We start from the raw sequence: 15999 nt of genomic DNA on the forward strand, positions 1-15999 counted from the left end.
TTCATGGCTTGATTCTGGGAGTGGGCTGAGGAAAAAGAGGTGCCAGCCTTGACAGGAGCAAGCGCAAATTCCCCTGTGAGCCCTGTCTCCACTGGCAACGGGCTGGTACCTAACTAGCCTCTCCAACGTATCACGGGATAGTTGTTTTGGTTCCTAGTAGAATGTAACAATGCATTATTGCTAAGATAAATGATAAATTCCTGGATTCACTGAAGTTAATCACAGTTTTGCCACTGAGTGCTTTAGGACTAGAGTTTGTTTTCCTGTGATTGAATCATTTCCAGAATCAGAGATGCTGACTGTAGAAGCCAAAGAGATTATGTTCTCGGTAAAATGTAGAAGCTGTTTTCAACAAAGCTCTCTAAGTCTGTTATCTGTATTATTAGTGCATTATGTACTGTCTTTACAGTGGTTAGCATAGAATTTATGCTAGAAACTACACATTTAGTAAAATGTATACAGAGGCCAAAGAGAGACAGAATCAGTCTTCATGGTTTAAGGTTTTATGTCTCAACATATGAAGCAAGCAATTACCTATGAGAAGCATCACACTGCTAGCATGACTCATTTAAAGAAAACTGTGACTTTCAGAAAAAATTTTGAAAAGAGTATTGGCTTGGAGAGCAGAAACACAGATGGATAAACTAATCTCTTTATAACTGGACTTGTTTAGTGAACAGAGACCGAAGCGCTATCTCTTCAAGTGACATTCTAAACACAGATTCTCCTAAAATGAATGTTTCAAGGTTTAAAAAAATTACTATTTTAAGTAAAGCTAATAAAAAAGCAAATTTCAAATACATAATTAAAACTCAGGAGTAGTTGCGAATATCAATTATCATACCAACTTTTGATGCACATTCATAAAATAAGAGTTGAAGAGAGAGTCATTAATTATTTTTCCTTGCAGTAACCTCAGGGCATAAGCTACTAGCTCTTCAGTCTCCTCATTTATACACCTAGGAACTGAATTATTCCTTAGTTAAAAAGGTACAGGGCTAATATTATCCTTTAATCATATCACTTATATGCCAGATCTTGTTACACTATATCCAGTGTGACATCACATGGCAAACACTATATACCTTCAACCAGCAATTTCTTCTATGATGCCTGGCAGCTTATAAATCTAGTAATGTTCTGTCCTTGATGATGTAGATGTCATTCCTTTGCAATACGGTCTTTTCAACAAAATACTCAGTCCCTTAGACATGCACAATTTTCTATAAATCTTCTTTGATTAGGTGATGAAGGCAGAGTTCATATATGGTTTCTTGTCTGCTGAAGACTGTAGATTCCCTTGTAATAAAGTTCTGCTGATAAGAACAAAACAGCCTCTTACTCAAGACATGGTAATCAGAAATTTGACTGTTTGGAATAGGACCTTAGTTTTGCCTAAAAGAAAAATATTTCTCAGGAAAGGCATGCAGATTGAAGTCCTTAGTTCTATGTCCACTTTATGGAAATGAGAATTACCTTGGAAGACAAATCAACTTTACTTTAATGAATATTGTGGAAAAATGATTTTAAAGTAGCTGAAGAAAGATAAGAAAATTTGTTTTCTTCATCCTTAGATTATCAGGAAAGGCTGTGGACCACATTTGACTAAAAATGGACATTTATGCGAAGGGCAAAGCACAGCTACACTTCTGGAATCACTATTAAGGAGACAGTTATTCCAGTTTTCTTAATTGCAAGTCAATAGGGATAATGCAAAGCAGTATAATTCTGTATTTCCTTTCTTGCAAGCATGTCAGGTTTTTTCCTCCCTCCCAGACATTTCTTTTGCATTTCATTCCCTGCCTCTGTACTGAGAGTTTTTTGCTGCACTAGTGTCTTATATTAATTCACAGAATGAGGCAGTGTCTTCTGTAAGAAACCACAGCTATCTTGAGTTTGGAAGCCAGGCTTTATAAAACCTTTAGTGCAGGATCTTAAAAATAACTTAAGAAAGCAAGTCCTGCTGAAAGTCATTTAAGCATACTGGGAAATTGCCTCTTTATCAATTATGCCTAAGCATTTTAATAACATTTCACACTGATTGTGATTGCGCACAGAAGATGCAAGATGAGCTGGCTGTTGAGAATAAGTAAATAAACTGGAAGTGTAAATCAGTCAGGTAATTAAAATGCTGACTTACAGTAGCACTCTACACTATCATAGAGGCTCTTCTGACATGACACTTAACCTTTGTGAAAAGGTCAGTTTTCTACTTTCTGAAGCACTTAGTGTTTTTATTTTGATAATGATTGTTCATGTCAGCCATAATATTCTTGGTTTCTCATGCTTTTCTATCATTAATTGGTACAGAAAATACTCAGGGATTTAATCATCTGCTTGAACAGTGTCTAGTGCCATTGGTAGACAGTAGCATATCAAAGATATTTGAACAGGGCTAGGAGACAAAACACAAGACTTAAGAAAAACCTGTGCTTTCTGGAGCAGCAACTGGATGCTATGTAGAATGTGGTAGGGCACATAAAGTAGCACTGGACAACAGAATGCTGCTGTCAAATAACTTGGTTAAACCAATAATAATATAGTTCATAAATAACTCAAAATATGAGTTATTAGTAATTATTCTCCCTTGTACACTTTTTAAAGGTACATCTGAGGAGAGTAACTCATAATTTTTATAACAAAAATGATATCTGTTTTTTCTCAAACAATTTTCTTAGTGTGGATGAAAATACTGTTTGATTGAAATTTGCTTTTATTTCGAATTAGACTGCATTCTCATATTACCTATCCAGAAATAAAAAGAAAGAAATACCTATGTTTCTCTTTGGGATCAAGTTTGACTAAAAGTTCTTATGTAGGAAAAACTCATTGCACCTTTTCTGATAGATTTAATTAATATTTTTCCCATAGTTCTACATGCTTAATTTCATGAATGTCCTTGGCTTTTACATATTTCCTAACTCCTCATATAGCATTTTCTTATCCGGTAACTTTTTTTTTTTGAGATAGATTCAGCTTTTGTCTTATGTAGAAATCAGTCCTGAACAAATAGCTGATGGTATATTTGCAACTCCATTTAAAATACTATCACTCTTTCTTACAAGTTCCTCAAAAATCAATAGGTTTTGTTTGTAAGAATTTTTCCTTTTCTGCATCCATTACAGTTATTATCTATTGCAGTATTTTATACCAACATGAGAATCCATTCCCTCCATTCCCCTCAGAATGTTGTCTTCTAGTGAAAACTTTCCGTTAGCTTTCTTTTCCCAAATAATAAGTTCTTTTCATTTTATTCTTGTTTTTATTCTGCTCCTATTTAAACAGATTTCAGACCCCTGGTATGCCTCTGCCTTTCTGGTGGTTCTTAGTTCACTATTTTCTGTCATGGATATCTGTATCAGGACAATACTCCTGGGTGGGCTTTTGTTGACCTCAAACATGCACTGTCAAACTATGCAGGATACAGATATTCAAGGAAATATACTTCTCTACATAGCCATAAATAAAATCCCTTTTCTAGTTCAAAGTGTTCCTAGATTTTCTCTTTGTTGTCTGACATGCCCAGATGATAATATGCCTTCTGAGGGGAGCTCCATAATAATTCACACAAGTGTGAAGCTAATAGCCCTCATGAGGAGCAATATCCTGGGGAGAGGGAATGCATATATTAACTACTGATTACCTTATCATTACATCAACTCAGGCTATAGTTTGTTCACACAAATATTTTACTGATTTTCAAGTTAATTTAAGACTTACTTTTTGTATCATTTTAGATAACCAAATGCTCTGACATAATAATTTCCACCCACTTAGGAAGTGGGATAAATGCACCACTTAGAATTGGCAGGTAAGTACAGGAAAATGCACCAGGTATCATATCTTTTCCCTTGAAAGCTCTTTATATAATCTCTATGCTACTTACCAGAAGACTTCTCTCTTGAGTGCTCTTCCATGGTTGACTTTGTTGGCATCAGGGGACTTTGCCGTGGTGTTTTGAGTTACAGTCCAGTTGAGGATTTTGGCCAGTAAATCTGAATCACTTTGTAAAGAATGAGCACTAGAAAAAATGCAGTCTACAATATTGTAGTGGAATAAGTACAAGAACTGAAAGCTACCTTCAGCAAATTGGAACAATGCATCTATTGTCATAATTTTCCTTCTGTTGCTCATGCCCTGACTTCCATAATCTAATACTCTTCATGAACAAGCTCTGTTACTTCTTTCTGACTGTGTTTTCTGTTGTTCATTTTCAAGTTGCATGAGTAATTTCGCCTAAGACTAATGTTGATCTGAATGCTTTAGGCATTGCAGATTTTAAAAAGACACGTTTGTATTAACTACACAGGAGAAAAATACTAATAATGCACATGATCATCATGTTTGTTTTCCTTCTAACTGAACTAAGATGGTAACGCAGGCTAAATGCCTTCCTCTCCCACAAGTTTAATACTGACTATGACTTTTTTCTTCAATAAGAATGTCAAAAAGTAGACCAAGAAAAGTATTAGAAAGTTATGTATTTTATCTCCACTTTTAAAATATCATAGCATTTAAATGTTTAAAAGCTATACACTCTGGAGGCTAAATGTAGGCTATTTTCAGAAAGCTAGAGTAAAAAAGGTATCCGTGGGTGTAGTGACAATTCACACCATTCACACCATAACCATGAAACAGGCATGGCTCTTCTATCCCTGATATATGCTATTTCTTGTAAGCACAGAGGTCTGGAAGACATTTAATCCACCCAATGAGTTTTTCTTGTCATAGGTTCCTATCCCACAGTGCCTAGTTGCCATTTAGGTTTTACCATGGTATTCAGAGGTCTAGTCAGGCATACCTGTTTGTCTCATGCGTACAGTCATGTTTGAATGAAATAGTGGAGAAGTTCTACTGCATAATTCCTGTGTGGTTTATTTTTTATTCTTTAAAAATAAAGAGAGAGACACATAAAAGCAAGTAACTTGCTGAGAACTCATTCTTTTGTCGTGTGGTATACCTTTATATTTGACATCTTTGAACCTGAAGGTTTCTTTGGTTTGTTTTTTTTTTTTTTTTCTTTTTGTTTTCTTTTGTGTGGTGTTTTTTTTTTTTTTTTTCTGAGGTAGTAAAATAAAAAGAAAGACTGGATTAAACCTCTGTGTTTTAATTCTTAGTTGGATTAAGAAACTGACTGGTTCGGAGCTGTTTGCTTTTTTTCTCTAAACTTTTTAATGGCTCAAAAGAAAATACTCTTTTCCCATTTTGGCAGTCTGCATTTGAATCAACTGCCAAAATGTGGGTGTCATCTGTGAGGGCTATGGACCTCCTCGGCTCCTAATTGCCAATCCAGTAGGTCATGATCAGTCCTGAAGAATATCTACCAAAGTTATCTGCTTAGGCACACTCTGACGTCTCAAATAGCACAAGATACCCGTCTTTAGGCAAGTAATTGAGCTACTGATCTCCATGAGTAATTGGATCTTCAACACCAAGCTCATGTAAACACCTGCCTGCCCTTGAGATTACTTCTAACCTATGGTTCTACATAAAGAAACATACTTTTTTAGGTGTCTCAAATTTTAATTGAACCTTATTTTCTTACTCTCGTGGAGTAACTTCTGAGTTACTAGTTCAACAAAGCAGTTAGATATATATCTAGGGAAGTTATTGTCCCCCAGTACTTGGCACTGGTGAGGCCACACCTTGAATACTGTGTTCAGTATTTTGGGTCCCTCACTACAAGAGGGACATTGAGGTGCTGGAGTGAGTCTAAAGAAGGGCAACAAAGCTGATGAAGGGTCTAGAATACAAGTCTTATGAGGAGTGGCTGAGGGAACTAGGGTTGTTTAGTCTGGAGAAAAGGGGGCTGAGGGGAGACCTTATTGCTGTCTACAACTACCTGAAAGGAGGTTGTAGAGAGGTGGATGTTAGTCTCTTCTTCCAGGCAACAAATGATAGGACGAGAGGAAATGGCCTCAAGTTGCACCAGGGGAGGCTATATTGGATATCAGGAAAAATTTCTTCACCGACATGGTTATCAAGCATTGGTACAGGCTGCCCAGGGAAGTCAATGAGTCACCATTCCTGGAGGTATTTAGAAGATGTGTAGATGTGGTGGGACATGGTTTAGTGGTGGACTCAGCAGTGCTAAGTTAACAGTTGGACTCGATGATCTTAAAGGTCCTTTCCAACCAAAACGATTCTATGATTCTATGATTCTATGATCTAAATTAATCTTTGCTTACAAATGTGTTTATTCATATACCACTCATAAAGTATACGTCTACAGCTAAGCACTTAGAAACTTTGCTGCTAGATGTAATTACTCTGTGTATGTTATTCTGTGGAAACAAATGGAATAATTTATGTGAAGAAATACTGAAAAAACTGAGCAAGGGTAGCCACGTCGCTACCTTGAAAAAATCCCAAATCCCCAAAAGCCTGAAACAAACCCTCTGTATGTGCAACTTGACTTAAATGGTCATGTTCCTTTAAAGACCAACCCCCTTTTTACAGCAAAAAGATAAACACCATATTTAAATGTGATTCTGCCACCACAGATTTCTTCAGTAACAACAAAAAGTTGTAATCAAAAATAGATCATTATGCAGATCTGAACAGGCTTTAGGGCTTTTCTGTCTTTCCACAGCAGCAGCATAACATTCAACTCACAACAGTCCACCAAGGCCAAGTATTTATCCTCCTGATGCCTTAAATGTCCTTATTTCATGTCATGGGTCACTTCATTTTCAGTGTTCTTCCTAAAAATTCTGAGGAAAACATATTATGTACACTTCTTTCATGTTGCTGAAATTCATAGGCTTGGTTTAAGAGATACCTTGACTTTTATGTATATTATCAGATTAGAACTCAATGCCTTATGCTAAGGCGAATGGTGAACATAATATTTTCTTTTTAAGAAAAGGAATAAAATAAATTCACACAAAATAAAATAGACGTTCCTCGCATTCTTTGCATGTTAAAACATTACATACACTTGCTGTAGTTAACTCCTCTGCTGGAGAAAGGAAAACGAAGAGCACCTACTACTGAGCAGTTTACTTATTTATTAGCTTATATGAAACATGTCTTTGTGAATTGCCATGTCTTCAGATGTGAAGAGGGACATATTTAAGAACACATTTCAGGGAACAGTGCAGTTTGTCATATGTCTTTGCTTCAGGACTTTAAAGTGATAAGTCAGCAATACATCTGTGTGTCTCTACACTCTCTTTTCCTTTGCTGTTTAACTGATACACAGACCACTGCAGAGACAGTTCGGCATTAACTTCAATTCTGAACTGTAGATACATGTGCTAGGATTAGATCCTAATATTATTAAAATTGATGGGACTTTTGACATGCACTTCCCTGGTACTTTTTTCTGTTGTATGAAAGTAGCACAGTTTGTCAGGTGTGGGCATAATCCACTATTACTAATTTGTTGTGATTAGTGTCTAAAGCGGTTGTAGCCTTTTGCATGAGAGAAGCCCAGATGAGTCCCGCTGTCTCCTCTCTCTCCAGTTTCTATTGTTTAAAAATGGGAAGCCAGGTGGTCAGCAGGAGGATAGGCAACGGCCAATTATTCAGGCTTGCATGCAAAAGGGGGTGAAGAAGAGAAAGATGACAGCAGTTAATGATGAGAAAAGGAGAGATGAAACCAACGAGCAGCCTGAGCTGACAAGAGGCAATAAAGGATTGAAGGGCAATGGAAGAGGCAACTGAAGGGGTGCAGAAGGGAAAACCTGGTTTCAGTAGTAGTGAAAAGGAAGAGAATGTAATACCAACATCATCATACATGTAACATTTAGAACAGTCCATACGCATTCACGGCTGGAAAGGAAAATGGGAAGTTCTAGAGCAGGTATAGGAAATACACATTTCTTACTTTAGGAGCATATTTAACTATTTTACTGAATTAAAGCCTATGAGAAATAAATGTGCAATAAAAAAGAATAAATTCCGTAGATTCTCTAAATCAGAATAATTTTGTTGAAGACAAAGGAACAATATTACTCCAGCTTCAGAGAGGAGTTAAAATTTTAAATTATAAAGCTGAGGATTTAGAATTATAAACAATACATTTTCAGAGATACATTAGTGCCAAAAGCCATGCACAGTCGTAATTATAATGAGCAACTGCTAGGTAATTTAAATGGAAATATTATATTAAAATACAAAACTTAATGATTTCTTAATGCAAAAATGTCAAAGAGAAAAAATCAGGAAGAGGTAGCACTTGATAATGATTATATAAATTATCCTAGTTAGCCGTTAGTTTTGGAGTGAATACATATTTTATGTGATATATATTGTTGCAACACAGTTTGTTCAATCAAGTTACTTTCTAATTTTCAAATTTTAAAATGTAATATGCAATTATGTTCTACTTAATATCTTCTATTTAGCTGTTGTTTTAACTAAGACCAGATGGACCGCAATTAGATTGCAAATGGGAACATTTAGCACTTTCAAAATTAAACTGGTTATTCTAATTCTTCATGAAAGTGATAAAAATAGGGACCAGGGATGAAAAATGCAAAAGTCTTAGACAAACCACAGTACACTTAACAAGGAAAAGGAAGCCCTTTCACAGTTGCTCTCAGAAGAGCTGAAATGTTTTTTAAAAAAGTTTTCCATTGCGATAGGACATAAATGGAAAATACAATAAAGACCAGAATAACTTTTTTTTTTCTTTAGTAGAGCACATCTGTACTAATAGTTAATTTTTGTAAAATGCAATAAAGGAAACAGAAAATTCAGGTGTTGGAATGAACCAGGCCCTGCCTGTGCACTGTTTAAGATGCATACAGTCTCTGCAGATGAGGTGACTTAGTAGTCCACTTCCTGAATGAGCTTGTCAACTTCTGGCAATGATCTGTACCTACACATTTATATCTACCCATCTATATGTGAATATAAAAATGACATTTACAATTGGCTAATTGTAGGTAGTTCTTTGTCTAATAAAGGGAAATTTATGTTTCATATATTGAAGCAGCTAAGCACTGCTTAAGTCTGAATTTTGAACATCATGATACAGAAGAATTATATGTGGTTAATTTGGAAGTACTAAGTATTTGGGGTTGAGGGGTAGGGAGGATAGGTTGTTCAACCAAACCTTGTCAATGTAATTCAACTCACCAGTGTTGTACTTGGAACTCTCTTTAGCTTAATATTTAGCAACAATTGTTAAAAAACGTGACAGATTTACACTATTTATAGACAGATTCAATAATTCTAACAGTGTTCCTTTTTATTTGCTTTTCACATTTTTTTAACAGTGATACACTGTTCTTCACATATTTGTTTCTTCTCTAAGACTTCCTGCTAACAAAAGTATTACACTTGAACCACCTAAACAGATTTTGCTTTGCTTAGCCTTCAAACAGCAATGCTTCATATTTAATCTATGATCTCAGTGACTAATCTATGGTTGCACTGACAAGTGTGAACTCATTAAAGGTTGCACACATGGTGTAAAATCATATTTAATCTAAGGCCTAAGTAAGGCAATTTGATTCTAGGTCTTAATTGCTTTACTACTACATACCAAACATAACAATGAGTATTGTTAATTATTTTCAGCATTCACTTCACATCTTCTCTGTTCCTTGACATATCTTGAACCCATTATCCATGTAACTATTTTTTACTAACCCATATAATTTAAAACCAGTGAGGCTTTCTGCATAAGCAAGAATTTACTAAATCAAGCCCTGGATTTTTCAGCCAGCTGTAGTGGTATTTCAGCATGTCTTGAAAAAAACCCAAACAGAATTATAAATAAAGTCTCAAGGTGACCTAGATAAGAAAGTTATTTCTGAATTTAAAAACAAATAATGGCTGACACTGGCAGATGAATTCAGATTTTTAACTCTGGTAAGAAATGCAAATACTGTTTAAATAATATTTAGTGTGCATTCCTTTTTTGTGATTATCAGCCTCATTGATGTGGAATCAAAATTATTTTTTAACACAATTAAAAATGCAGTACAAGGTATTAATTTATAACTTGTTTGTAAAGTTAGCTCAAAACTGTTATTTTGATATATGATCCTGAGTTTCTGAAACCCTAACCCTTCAGAACTAACTGTATTCATCACTTTAAAATGAGCCTATGGAAACCAACACAAATTTGATTATCTAACTTTAATAAGTCTATGTTTAAGGAAAGATAAATCTTTTCCTTGATGTGTGCACGGCCAAGTTGGAAGTTCCTAAGGCACCTGACATTACATTATATGTGATCAGAAAAAGAATTTAGGAGTAGGGTTCATTCTAACACTCCAAAAGGGGCACTCACCACACCTCTTTTGTAAGATGAGCCACTCCACAGTCACAAATGTAAGAATCCAAGCGGATGATACAAAAGATACAAACGGTGACCCAGTGACCCCAGTGTGTCTTTTATTAGGGTCTCACTGACAAGTGTGAACTCATTAGAGGTGGCACACATGATGTCAAGCAAGTGCCTCCGCTAGGCTTATGATACCTTCTTGAGAGAGGGCAAAGAGCATCAATAAAGATACTGGAGTGGGTGGTGAGGAAGGCTGAAAAGCTGAATCACCAAATCACAGAATGGTTGAAGTCCAAAAACAGTTCTGGAGATTTTTTCGGCCACCCTCTGCCCAAATCAGAGTATGGTCACCTACAGAAGGTTGCCCAGGACTGTGTTCAGTCAGGTTTTGGATATCTCCACGGATGGAGACACCACAACTTCCCTGGGAAACTTGTTCCAGTGTTCAACCACCCCCACAGTGAACAACTGTTGTCTTATGTTCAGGCAGAATAGCATGTGTCTCAATTTATACAGATTGCCTCTTGACACCACTAAGAAGAGTCTGTCTCTCTCTTCTTCATTTCCCTGAGCCTCTCTTCTCCAGGCTGAACAGTCCCAGTCCTCTCCACCTCTTCTTGTATGAAAGATGCTCCAGTCCCTTAATCCTCTTTGTGGCCTTTCACTGGACTCACTCCAGTAATTCCATACCTTTTTTTAGATTTTCATCATTGTTAATTTCTCATGTCACAGAATCACAGAATCACAGAATGTTAGGGATTGGAAGGGACCTCGAAAGATCATCTAGTCCAATCCCCCTGCCGGAGCAGCATTACCTAGATCATATCATACAGGAACGCGTCCAGGCGGGTTTTGAATGTCTCCAGAGAAGGAGACTCCACAACCTCTCTGGGCAGCCTGTTCCAGTGTTCAGTTACCCTCACTGTAAAGAAGTTTTTCCTCATATTTATGTGGAATCTCCTGTGTTCCAGCTTGCACCCATTGCCCCTTGTCCTGTCAAGGGATGTCACTGAGAAGAGCCTGGCTCCATCCTCATGACACTTGCCCTTTACTTATTTATAAACATTAATGAGGTCACCCCTCAGTCTCCTCTTCTCCAAGCTAAAGAGACCCAGCTCCCTCAGCCTCTCCTCATAAGGGAGATGTTCCACTCCTTTAATCATCTTCGTGGCTCCGCGCTGGACTCTCTCTAGCAGTTCCCTGTCCTTCTTGAACTGAGGGGCCCAGAACTGGACACAATATTCCAGATGCGGCCTCACCAGGGCAGAGTAGAGGGGGAGGAGAACCTCTCTCGACCTGCTGACCACACCCCTTCTATTACACCCCAGGATGCCATTGGCCTTCTTGGCCACAAGTGCACACTGCTGGCTCATGGTCATCCTGCTGTCCACTAGGACCCCCAGGTCCCTTTCCCCTACGCTGCTCTCCAACAGGTCTGTCCCCAACTTGTACTGGTACATGGGGTTGTTCTTGCCCAGATGCAGGACTCTACACTTGCCCTTGTTATATTTCATTAAATTTCTCCCCGCCCAACAGCCTTATGCACTGAATTTTGATCTAGATCAGTCATAACTTTGCTAATGCAATGGGATAAGGCCTACCTCTGAGATTACTGCTCAGGTAATGAGACTCAGAGTATGCCTACCCAGCTCTGCCTGTTTAGGTTACTCTGGTACATATGGGAAAGAAGTACAGATGACCTAATCTGTCACGTAACTTTTAACAATTTTATATTTGCGTCACTCATCTGGGGGCTGTGCTTATGACCTACATAATAAATGCTAATTATGACTACATATGGATATCCATGGTAGAGGTCTAAAATGGATCAGAAGGGCTGGAGACTTAGTTTTCACAAGTGTGAAATTTGTGCGCACTGTAGCACAGAAATCACTAACCAGTTATTATACTCATATTGCTTAGTAAATAAATTTGAGACTGTGTGACACCGAGTGCAGTGGATTTGTCCTTATGGCCGCAGCACCCAAAGTCTCCTCTGTCAGGTTGGTTTCACATTTTACGTAGGACCATTATTGAACAAAAGGTAGAAGTGAGATCACTCTATGTATGTGTCCACAAAGTTAGCAATATTCATTAATTACAATGAATATATTAATTACAATTATCTATATTAAAATAAAACCAAATACATTATGACAAAGAGACAAGTTTTTCAATTTGCATACAGATGGTAATTTTTGGTTTTTTTACTGGTGATGTCTTGAACTATTTTCCAATACTTGTGACATTCAAATATTTAATTTAATATTCTTCTTTTGTTTAAGCCAAAAAAACCTAAAGGGAAACAAAAATACCCTTCAGCTATCCAAATACCAAAATCCAGGTGGTTTTGAGCTTAATGTGTTACTAATACAAAATTTCTGGCGGAGTTGAGGGAATAGTTCTTTGCTATAAGTAAAAATGAAAGTGTATTTTTATGAGGAAACTGTGGAGGGACAAAGAAGTGTAAAGATGCATACTAATAGAGTTTTGTTTTTACTTTCAATTTATACTGCATAATTGAGGACATCTACTCTTCAAGAAATCAACATTAATATTACTGTCACATAGAAACTGATCCACCTTCCAAAAGGTGGAAGGAGTGGAAAGTTAAAAAGATCTTTAAATTTTTTTTAGTTTTCTTCTGTGGGATTTTAAACTGCTGAATTTTTTTATGCTAGTTGAAGGACTTTTGACCTTCACGAATTAATGAATTGTAGATAAAAATGAAATGAAAGTAGTAAAGATCGTATCAGCTGGAGAGACTATGCAATTTGTACTTTCAGAGGCATTCCAGTTGAAGATACAGTATTCGGAAGTTGACTTGCAATAAGAAACTATTATGACTGGCAAAAATTGATGTTCAGGTGATATTCTTGCATAGAATCATAAAACATAACAGAAAAATATATGAGATTTTGGCTATATTTAATATTTAAATATATGAACTGTATACTATCTGTATGAGATCTTGATGGTTACCTACCCCAGGGTTTCTATTCTAACTATGTCACCTGGAGCCCGTGAAAAATAAAATAGCTCTTTTCAGATTAAAAAAAAAAAACCTGTATCTGCAAACTTCTTGTAAATTATATTACATTTCTTGTGACTTGTACCTTAAGCATTACAGAAAGTAATAACATAGAAAATGAAAGACTGAATAAATAGAGCAGGCTCATTTATTGCTCAGTTCTGATCATGTCTATTAATTTATGTTAAAGGTTAATCTCACAGAGAGATTATCTTAATTTTCATTCTATTTTTTTAACATCACTGATATTTTGACATATTTTCCTTTAATATTCATGCAGCATCTTAATTGCAGATTAATTCAATTTCTTGCCAAGGATTTTCCTTCAGCTTTCAATAATTTTTTCAAAGAAAAATACTGCTAGTCTTGCTATATGGAACTATTTATTCTCCAATAAATATAAAAATTATATTAGCTGTTAGATTATAATTGTGATGGTTATCTTATATAGGTTTCCCACTTGCTAGAATAGCACACTTCCCAGCATCTAATTACAAGTTTCTTAACATCATTTAGCCTGGATGGTTTGCAGCAACTTTGAAGAATGTGCTTGTGGAACTTTGAGCTCGAAGGATGTGAGCAGACGATTTCATTTTAAGATAAGGGTTTTGCAGGAAGGACTAGGTCTAAGGGGGGACACAGACACAACTTCAAGATATTTCACTTCAAGCACGTATAAATGGTACATAACCTTAGCCTAGCTGACCATAATTAGTGCATAGAGCGCAGTATTTTGAAGGGTAACAGATCTTATGGAGGTGGAAAAAAACTCTGAAGATAGCCAGCCCTCCCAGCTGACTCCAGTGGGAAGTTAGTAAGACTGTCCTCCAAACTCAGATGTCAAAGGCTGTATCTACATTAGCAAGTAGTGCAGCACAACCTGAGTGGACCTATAGAGTGAAATAGTTGGTGTGAGGACCAAGAGCCCATGCTGTATTAATTTTAGACATTGTAATATAAGCTAATTCTAGACTGGTCCCATGGGCTAAATTCTGCATAGGAGTTGTAATGCACTAGGTACTCTCCTGAACTGCATTTTCCTGTATAGTTTCATGTGGGAAAAATCTAGTTTTGTCATTCAAAGACTGTTAAATTCAGAAAGTGGGGATAACTGAGAAATTAAGTTTCCACCCCCAATTAAGTTGCTAAAAATGAAGGTGGAATGAATCCAGGCCACTGTGGAAAATGAAGACTGCATGTGCACATAACATTGCAACTCATTTAGTTGGGCAGTGGATCTAACTCTCTTCTTGAGATCATACTGACTATGTTTCCTCAATAAGGCTCTTTCACTACAAGTAAATTTGCTTCATTATGGGAGCGACTCAAGAAATCACTTTTCTCTTTATACTGCTGTCACCTCATACATCAAACTTGAGCAACTTTCTGCCAGCCATCTTCTATTCTTTGATACGATGGAGGGAATCTTACTTAAATGGCTAAGCAACCAGCAAAAAAAATGGAAGAAATTAAGGCAATCAGAGAAAAAGAGGAAAACTTTACTTTTTAAATGTGCAGTTATACATGTTATTATTATTTTTCCTTAATGTGTGTCAGCTGAATGAGTAACAATTCATTGCCAGTACCTTTGTGTTGAATCTCTAGGCCATCTGAAAAATAATTTCTTATTTGAAATTCCCTATAATACTTCTATGACTTATGACAATGCAATCTTACATTAAGATACACTACTCAGAGAAGCTTTTCTGCACACAATTAGTATTAATAAGGTAGTTAAGTGGTCTTTGTAAATGCTATTCATGTGCTCAGGAGAAATGGGATGGAATTCATGTGGCACCATTGAGGTATCTACATGGCAGGCATCTTCATCCAAGCTAGTCACCCCTTGTTCTTTTGTAACATATTTTCAGAGTGTGTGTCTTCTCAACTTAAAGTAGATATAAAGGCTAGAATGCTCCTGTTTTAAAAGTATTTCTATCTCTTTGTTGACCACAAAGGTGTAGCTTAAATAGAGGTTTACACTGAAGATACCCCAATGGAGATGAATATCGACTATAAATTTAGAAAATTCTTTGATATTCGGATCCTCATTCTATCCCAGAATCTTAATGAAGCCGGTTTATATTAGCCATTTTATAAGATTTTCTTCAAAAAAATACGTTGTATAGACTCAGAATCATTTTGGTTGGAAACATATTTGTTATGCATCCATTTATACCTTGGGAAGAAAAGAAGATATTAGAAGAAGAGCCAGGAAGTAACTTCATCACTACTTCTGAGAAACAGAGTAATTTGATTTCTCTAACATTCAACATTCAGATCCTTTGTGACTAATGGCAGTTTGGAGTCAAAAAATTTCTACTCTCTTCTTTTAATTTAAGTGGATGAGAAAATATCTTCTCCAAAAGGAGAGTGATCTGATACATGACATGGTCCTGGGGAAAGAATCTTTCTAAATCAGCATGTGTAATGATCTAATATATTTGTTAAATCCTTTTCAAGAGCATACCTTAAAAGAAACTGATTTTTTGTGTGTTTATGAAAACTCCAGTATAACAACAGAAGTCAGATTCTTCTATGACTTACAGAAGTTTCTAAGAAGACCCACATAGCTTATCTTCATTTTCTATGTTTTTGCATTATTGGCAGTAATTCATCTAGCTCCCATTAGCATTGACAGACTCCAGAAGGAGTAGGAGACATGATTTCATTTTTTAAGGACCATATTCCATGTAGCTGAAGCCTAAATGGGTTAAATTTTGTG

The sequence above is a fragment of the Nyctibius grandis genome, chromosome 2 (genome assembly GCF_013368605.1).
Source record: "Nyctibius grandis isolate bNycGra1 chromosome 2, bNycGra1.pri, whole genome shotgun sequence".
Lineage (NCBI taxonomy): Eukaryota > Metazoa > Chordata > Aves > Nyctibiiformes > Nyctibiidae > Nyctibius > Nyctibius grandis.